General features: G+C 50.2%; 1 pseudogene; it reads right to left on the reverse strand.

Moving 5' to 3' along the window:
* Positions 1-314: 314 nt before the first annotated feature.
* LOC125532150 lies at positions 315-1,968 on the reverse strand (annotated as a pseudogene).
* Positions 1,969-8,909: the final 6,941 nt, after the last annotated feature.

Consider the following 8,909-nt stretch of genomic DNA (forward strand, 5'->3'; position numbering starts at 1 on the left):
GTACGCTGGAGATGATAAAGGCGCGATCAAGACAAGGGAAGCGGAAGGAGGTCAAGGAGAAGGCGTAATGTAGCAGCGGGAAGATTCAAATGAGCAATGGGGCAGAGCGGCCACAGTAATAGAGTAGCGGGCCAAAGGGCCATAGTTGATAGGCCCATGTAACATGCGCGTTATAAATAGGAGAGCGATGGAGAGAATGGTATGGAAGAATTTGTAATTCAAACTGAACCACTCCTCTGTCTATCTTATCCTCTCCTACCTTCGTCTACTACCTCGGATCCCCTTCTCTCTCTTCGATCTGGAAACGTAGCTCGTCACCGGCAGGACTCCTCCGCCGCCTGGTCATGACAGAAGACACACATACAAAACTGTGCACGCTTTTTACGATCGGCGTGCCGTCCTGTCAAGAGGTTAGCAAGATGTCATGCATCAGTGTGACCCGCGAGTGTGAGATGGTGGCTGGATGGACGGATTACCTTGCGCTTGAGCCATTTGGTACCAGAGTTTGAGCACCTTGAACCCTTCATGCACGGCGATGAACTGGGAGCTCCGGCTCTGCATGAAGGGCACGTCCACGGCGCGGCCATTGAGCTGGTGGAAGAGTTTGTCGGTGGTGCGCTTCTTGAGGAAGGGCTTCTCCCACTTGCCCTTGAAGTACATAGCATTGCTGAGCATGGCGCGGGTGAGCGGCGTTATTGATCCCGGGCCAAGGACGGAGCCGATCAGCTTCCTCGTGACCTGCGCGACCCACACGTTGATCTGACCCCGTGCCGCCTCTGGATTGTTGCAGAAGTCCACGGTGCTGGCATCGGCCTTGTACGTGCTCGCGGCGGCGCGGCGGTAGGCTGGCTTCAGCGGGCACGTGAGGACGGCCCACACGCTGCACGCGAACGCCACACGCGGCCCGCCAGACTCGGCACGGTCCTCGAGCACGTCCTCCACCACGTGGGAGAGGAACTCGTCGAGCGCGGCGTGAGACGGCACGCCGAGGACCCCGAAGATCTCGTCAAGGGTGGCGCCCCGGACGCCGGCGGCCAGGAGCGCGAGCATCGCGTAGATGGACAGCGGCGAGAACACCAGGTTGTTGTCCACGTTGTCGTCGGCGAGGCGGCTCGCGAGGCTCGCCGCGAGGCCGGACTGCGCCATGTCCCTTGTCACTTCCATCGCTTGATCTCGAGACTGAGAGAAAAAATCACGTATAGAGAAACAATGATCGGTTTTTTTGAAAGTAACAATGATCGGTTCTTCACTGTGATGCACGTCCACAAGAGTCACCTCTATTTGTGCTCGGTGATTGCTAGGCATACGTGACAAGTTTCGGTTCTCAAAAGTCAAAAGGTAAAAAAGAAACAAAAGGAAACAACTCGTTCCAGTTTCTGACCCCTTTGTTTTTTTCTTTCCTTCGGCAGTGATCTACGCCGGTCGACCGACGCAAGGCTTCCGCCGGTCGCAGGTACATTGTTCGATTGGACAATGCACGACCGTTAGATTAAAAAACTCTTCTTCCCCGAGTCAACTTTCGTCTTCTTCCCTGTTCGTTCTCCGGCTCTCCGCTATCGATACGCACCACCAGTGTTTTGAATTTCGGCCGAAAAAAACGGATTTCGGCCGAATTTCGGCCATCTCGGCCTAGGGCGAAATCTATCTTCCGTCGAAATTGGTCAAATTTGAGAAATTTTGATCAAATTTTCATCAAATTTCAGTCAAAATTTAGTGAAATTTCGGCCGAAATTTTTAAAAACGGCCGAAATTCGGCCATCTCGGCCTAGGGCGAGAAAAATCACAAAGCGAAAATCAAAACGCTGGCCACCAACCCTCGCTGGCACCACCAACCCCCGCAAGCACCTTGAGCGCGCACGTCTCCAGCCGCGATTGCAAGCGCCGCGGGTCGTCCCGCTCCCAGTCATGGCGCCTCGTTGTCGTGGGTGTGCTTGCAACCTCGCAGTTGCCTTGCCATGACTGCCTCATCTTCCATCTCTAGGCTGTGGGATGCGTTGCTACTCCGGCAGTGTGTTCCTAGCAGTGGTCGGCAATGGTTGCAGGGCGCAGCCCCATGGTTGCAGCCATCGGGTTGTGCCGCCCGACCGCACGAGTGGCGCCGTCTGCTGCTCCTCGCCGTTGTTTCCTAGGATTTAGCTTCGCTCATCAAAATCATGGTAGCAAAATAAAAGGCTGGATGTAGCTTTTCTGGTGCCGGTTGCAGCTCACCACGGTGAACCTCGTCATCGTCTCAGCACTACTTCATTGGTTGAAGCAAAAAAGGACACCGGTTCCAGCTTTCATCGGCAATAGTTCCAGCATCCGCGTTGCATGTCTGTAGCTCCGCTAGTGACCAGTTTTGGCAAAAAAGGTTTGCCGGACGAGCACCATGCAGCTCCCCTTGTGATAGATGTAGCAAAATTCCAGCCTGTAGTAGCAAAAGCTGATGATGGTTCCAGCAAAAGGGGGCGCCATTGTGGTGTCATTGCTTGCGAGTGCAGCTCCAGTGGTTGGTGATGTCGCCGCATCCGTTCTTGCAAATCAGGATGCTGGTTGTAGCTTTTCTTGTCTCTGGTTCCAGCTTTCGCCGGTGCATTGTGGTCGGCTGTAGCTTTCTACTCTTTGGTTGCAACTTTCGCCAAAGACGGTTGTAGCTTCCGCCGCCGCCGGTTGTAGCACTACCTCCATCTCGTTTCACAGCGGCGTTTTGGTTGAAACGAAAAAAGAGGTCGTCACTCGCAGCACTGCCGCTGGCTGCAGAAGCCCGGCGAGGAAGCTTGGAGTAGCAGCAGGGCGGGCTGTTGCAGCAGCGGTGATGAGGGGCGTGCAAATGGTGGTTCTGGTGGGGGATAGAGATAGAGGAGGGGAAGAGGTCCAGCTCAAGGGTGTTGCATCCATGGCAGTTCGAGAAGAGGGGCTCGCCGGCAACGATGGAGCGGCGAAGTTGGGCTTCGAGCAGGTCGTTGAGGTGCGTTGGTTAGCGTTGGATGGTGGGGAAAGAAAAAAGAGCCAAGGAGGAAGACAAACACGAAGAAAGGATAAGGTGGGCCTGGAGGGGAGCGAGCGGTTGCGACCGGCCGAACACTTGGCCGGTCGACCGTGCATAATCGTTTACCTTTAGATAACTATTTTTCTACTTTTATATTGTCGATTGTGTAGGTTGTTCCAGCTTAAGAAATCTCAATTCTAAATGTTTTTTTACAGAATCATTTTCTTCCTTTTTATCAATGAAAAGGGTGCCAATTTTCTAATTAATTTTATTAGCCTTCCTGATTAAGAGATTCTTCAATGCAAACTTTATGTTTTTGGATATTTAGAGGACTTAAATAAATTCTCCTGTGTAATATTGGAATTTCCAAGGATTGCTTTGCATTCACATCCACTCAAATCTCTCTAAAGTTTCTTTATTTCAGTTGTTGTATATGCCAAACACTTCTCTCTAATGATCTTTGTACTATTAAAGGGCCATGTGTACATTGTCATCGTCATCCACTTCCTCGATTCGTCCCCTCGTCCCACCTCCTCGCCCCACCGATTTTTCTCTCCCACACAACAGAATAAACAAGAGGCATATATACTACTTTAGTGATCTAAACGCTCGTATATTTCTTTACAGAGGGATTAGCAAAGAGAAAAAAACAGTCCCCATAAACAGAAACACACGTAGGTCTCTCTCCCATTTCACAAACCCTAGCCACCGCACGTAGCGAGGGAGGAGGGGAGGGAGAGGAGGATGCACGTCACCTCATCACCCAATGCCCATTGGCAGCCTCCCTCCACTCCCGTGTCACGACACACTTCCCTGGCTTGCGTCCACTAGTGGAGGACACGTCGACACACGCGCAACATGGGGGAGTGGAGGATACACGGTGCCACGTGTCCACCGAAGGCCTCTCTGCACTCCAACGTCATCTGCCCCATGCTCCTGCTGACGGCCTCCCTCCTCCTAGTGCCACGACGGGTCCCTAGCCTCCATTCGCCCCATGGGGGACGTTGTGATCATTGTCGGCTTCCTGCTACCTGCGGTGTAAGAGGGTGCACTCGTTCCTCTACATCTACTGGCTTGAGGGTGCTCCTGGCTTGGGAGGGCCACCATGAATGAAGGCGCGAACAAGCTGGCCTGCATGGTTCTCTGGTGTGTGCTGCAATACTGCATGTCGTCTTCCATGGTATCCTCCCACTTTCTTCCCATTTTGGTTGTTTTTTTCAAAACGAGGCAAAATACTTGCCATTTTCATTAATTAAGGAAAAGGTCTAGACATAAGCCGCAAAGCGGCAAAAAAGAAAAGGACTACTCTCGCAACATTAGAGTACTCAAGTGCCTAGCTCCAGCCAGCGCCCAAAGATGGGCTTCCTCTTTGATCTTGGCAACGACAACGGAAGTCGAGGTAGCCGTGTTGCGGAAGACTCTAGCATTTCGCTCCTTCCAAATTTCCCACGAGACAAGCATCATCACGGAGACAATCGCCTTCTTGACATAGCCGCCCGAGTCGACCATCTTTAGCCACCAATAATGAACAGAGACCTCATGTCGCCAAGTCATCGGTGAGTGACCGTGCATGCCTAGCCAGATGACCTCCTTCCAAACGCGGATGGTGAATCTATACTGGAATAGGAGATGAGCAGCGGACTCCTGAACCTGCTTACACAGGGGGAAAAGGACACAATTTGGCCATCCCCGTCGCTGCAAATGATCGGCCGTCCACACTCGGTTTTGAAAGATCAACCAAGCAAAGAACTTGCACTTAGGCGGAGCCCAAGTCCTCCAGATTGTGGTAGAGGTTGGACCGAGGACTTGCCCCGCGAACTATGCCTTGTAAGCTGTGGCCGCCAAATATTCACCACTAGAAGTGAATTTCCAAGATATTGTGTCCTTTCTGTCTGTGTTGAGAGTAACATCATGGAGCATCTCCCAAAGGGCAGCGAACTCCTAGATATGGGTCAAGGTGAGGCCCTTACGAGTATTGATCTGCGTGTTCTAGAAGTTGTTGTCAAGGGCCTTGCTGACCAGTCACTCCTTCTTTTTAGATATCTCAAAGATCTTGGGCGCGACATCTCTGGGTCAGAGACCATGAAGCCATGAAGATTCCTAGAATTTAGCCTTTTTACCATCACCAATGGTGACCGTCATGAAAGACGCAAAGCGGTCCTTGTCACCATTGCTACAAGGTGTTTCCATGTCGGACCAAGTCTTGGGGGGTCGGCCCATTCGAACCACAGCCAGCGGAGTCGAAGCGCGGTCGCAAATTTCTCAAGGTCTAGAACACCCAAGCTGCCATAAGTCTTGGGCTTGCACATAGTATTCCAGTCGACCTTACACTTTCCACCAGAAACCTTATCAGAGCCTGCCCAAAGAAAGGCACGCCTGAGGCTACCAGTTTTCTTCCAAACTTTAGCAGGGAGCTCAAAAGGTGTTAGGTGATAGATTGCGATGGCCACAAGGACCGCTTTGACAAGAATTATGCGTCCAGGGGCAGCCACGTGGAGAGCCGACCAAGGTGGAAGCTTGCCCGCGACCTTGTCCTCGAGGTATTGAAAATGTATGCGCTTAAGTCTTGTGACTGAGAGCGGAAGGCCAAGGTATCGCATGGGGAAGGCGGTCCGAACGGCAGGGAAGGCCTGAAGGATGTCATCAAGATCGATATTGGTACAACGAATGGGCACAACCAAACTCTTCGTGCAGTTGGTGACGAGGCTAGTGACTTCACCAAAGGAGCTCAGTGTCACAGCCAGGAATTGGATTTCCTCCTTGATTAGTGCAACGAAGATGGTTGCGTCATCGGCATACAAGGATGCCCGAATAGGATTTCCACAGAGGGGATGGAGGTTGCCTTTCTCAGTTGCCTTAGCGAGGATACTATGAAGGGGGTCAATGGCAAGGACAAAGAGCAGTGGCGATAGTGGGTCTCCCTGCCGTAGCCCACATCCATGCTTGATAGGGTCACCCGCAGTGCCATTGAGAAGCACTCTAGATGAGGCCGTGGAGAGAAGAGTTGAAACCCAATCACAGAAATAGTTTGGGAAATGATTGTGACGCAACAAATCCATGAGGTAGTCCCATCGGACTGAGTCAAAGGCTTTCTTGATATCTAGTTTGGATAGCAAAGTTGGGGATTTGGTTCGATGAAATCGACGGGCCAAATTGCAAACATACATGAAATTATCATGTATACTTCTTTTCTTGATGAATGCACTTTGCGTGTTGGAGACCAGAGCGGGCATGTGAGGGGCCAACCTAGTGGCCATCATTTTAGCAATTATTTTTGCAACCGCGTGAATGAGACTTATTGGTCGGAAATCAGAGATGTCCTCCACCCCATCCTTTTTAGGGATTAGAGCAATGTTAGCTGAGTTGATCCAGTGGAGGTTCCTGACATGTAGATTGGAAAAACTGTTAACAGCTCCCATAATCTCTGGCTTTATGATGTCCCAACATTCTTTGAAGAACATTCCTGTGAATCCGTCCGGTCCCGGGGCTTTGTCCCCCGGTAGTTCGTTGATCACAGCACGGACCTCCTCCTCAGTGAACAAGGCACTCAGGTCTGAGAGATCACAATTCGATGATGGGATGCAGCCCCAATTGAAGTCCTTGGAGCGCGGGGGACCTTCCCAATGGCTTTTGCAAAGTGGTGCTGGATAATATCCTTTTTGTGACCATGGCTCGTGACCCATCCTTTATTGTGCTTGAGATGGTGGATGAAGTTCTTCCTTCATCCATGGTTGATACAGAGGTGAAAGAAACGGGTATTCGCGTCCCCCTCTTTGAGCAACTTAATTCTTGAACTTTGCCTTTTTCTCGCCCACTCGAGGACAGCCAGGGCGACAACCTTCCTCTTGAGGTCCTTCCTCAGGTTCCATTCAGCCAGGCTAAGCGTCCTGCATTCTTGAGCCACATCGAAGCGGAGGATGATCTCAAGGGCCATGTGGAGCTGAATTTTGTGATTCGAGAAGATTGTCTAGCTCCATTTCCTAAGGCGCCGACTTGTTCTTTTAAGCTTGTGAAAGAGCACCTAAAAGGGCTCAGAATGACTGGTATCCTCCTTCCAAGCATCATGTACCGTCTTCTTGAAGTTTGGCATTTTGGTCCAAAATTTTTCAAAACAGAAGGTTTTTGGTCACCGTGGCCCCCTGTTGCTAGCAAGAAGGAGTGGGCAGTGATCCGAGAGCGAGGACGATAGGGCATGAAGGATGTGAGTGCCGAAGTCAACGTCCCAGTCCTCATTGCAAAAAAAGAATCCAACTTGCTTAAGGTCGGGTTAGTCTGCTCATTGCTCCAGGTGAACCTTCTGTTCTGTAGGTGAATTTCTTTCAGCTCACAGGTGTTGAGTGAGTTTCGGAAGCGCACGAGGCGAGAGTGATCAACGTTTGCACGGTTTTTGTCGCGAGCGCGGTATATTTGATTGAATATCCTATAACAAGCCACTTGGTACCCAGCTGGGGCTAGAGGCTCACAAGCTCTTAGAAGAAAGCATCTTTGAGGTTGCCTCTAGTAGGGCCATACACTGAAGTGAGCTTGAAGGAAGTGAGAGTGTTGACAATAGTGATGGTTGTAGAGATGTTGAAGGTATCGGTTGAAATGTTATCCACTTTAAGAAAGTCTTCATTCCAGAAAAGGAGAGTTCCTCCCCTGGTGCCATCAGCAGGCCTATCAGCAAAGCTTTTTAGTCTTTGGCCACCCAAAAATGCAACCAAGAGAGGGTCAACAGTAGCCAATTTGGTTTCCTGTAGACAAACAAGGTTACAGGGAGTAGCGGCGATAGTCTCATGAACAGTTGCGCGATGGTTGGGACAGTTAAGGCCACGGACGTTCCAGTTTAGGATGGAGAGGCTTTCATTCATTGCGAACAAGGGCTACATCAGGGGTAACATGGAGCACAGGTAGGGGACTTGCCAACGCGACAACAGAGAGTAGTTGAAGACCAGAGCTACAAACAAGCCTATCTAGAGTAACTAAGAGAACAACTATAAGAAAGTGACTAATCATGATAACTGGGTTACATCAGCAGCTAGTCGTGGCAGTGGCATCAAGTAGACGCCGCGTCTTCTCCGCCTTGAGCTTGAAGTTCTAGCCCAGCTCCTCCACCATGGTCAAGCAAGGCATCCTCCACCGCAGTAGCGAGGTCACAGTCGAGCCTGAATAGGGCTCTAAGCGCAGCGACAACCAGGTCTAGTAGCGGGCCACGGAACAGAGCCACATACTTGGCAATGGTTTCCTCTATGATAATCTCCCCCTCTTCTACAACCCCCATGCGTTGGCAAAGCAGTTGCTACCTCTTGAGCTTGCGTTGGATTTCCCCGAAGAGGAAGGGATGATGCAGCAGAGTAGCGTAAGTATTTCCCTCAGTTTTTGAGAACCAAGGTATCAATCCAGTAGGAGGCCACGCTCAAGTCCCTCGTACCTGCACAAAACGATAGCTACTCGCAACCAACGCGATTGAGGGTTATCAATCCCTTCAGGTCACTTACAAGAGTGAGATTTGATAGATATAATATTTTTGGTATTTTTGGTATAGAGATGCAAAGTAAAAAGTAAAGGCAAAGTAAAAAAGCAAAACAAGATTAAAGTGATGGAGATTGATATGATCAGAATAGACCTGGGGGCCATAGGTTTCACTAGTGGCTTCTCTCAAGAGCATAAGTATTCTACGGTGGGTGAACAAATTACTGTTCAGCAATTGACAGAATTGAGCATAGTTATGAGAATATCTAGGCATGATCATGTATATAGGCATCACGTCCGTGACAAGTAGACCGAAACGATTCTGCATCTACTACTACTATTACTCCAGTCATCGACCGCTATCCAGCATGCATCTAGAGTATTAAGTTAAAAACAGAGTAACGCTTTAAGCAAGATGACATGATGTAGAGAGATAAATTCATGCAATATGAAATAAACCCCATCTTGTTATCCTCGATGGCAACGATAC

Source organism: Triticum urartu, unplaced genomic scaffold, assembly GCF_003073215.2.
Source record: "Triticum urartu cultivar G1812 unplaced genomic scaffold, Tu2.1 TuUngrouped_contig_9227, whole genome shotgun sequence".
Classification (NCBI taxonomy): Eukaryota; Viridiplantae; Streptophyta; class Magnoliopsida; order Poales; family Poaceae; genus Triticum; species Triticum urartu.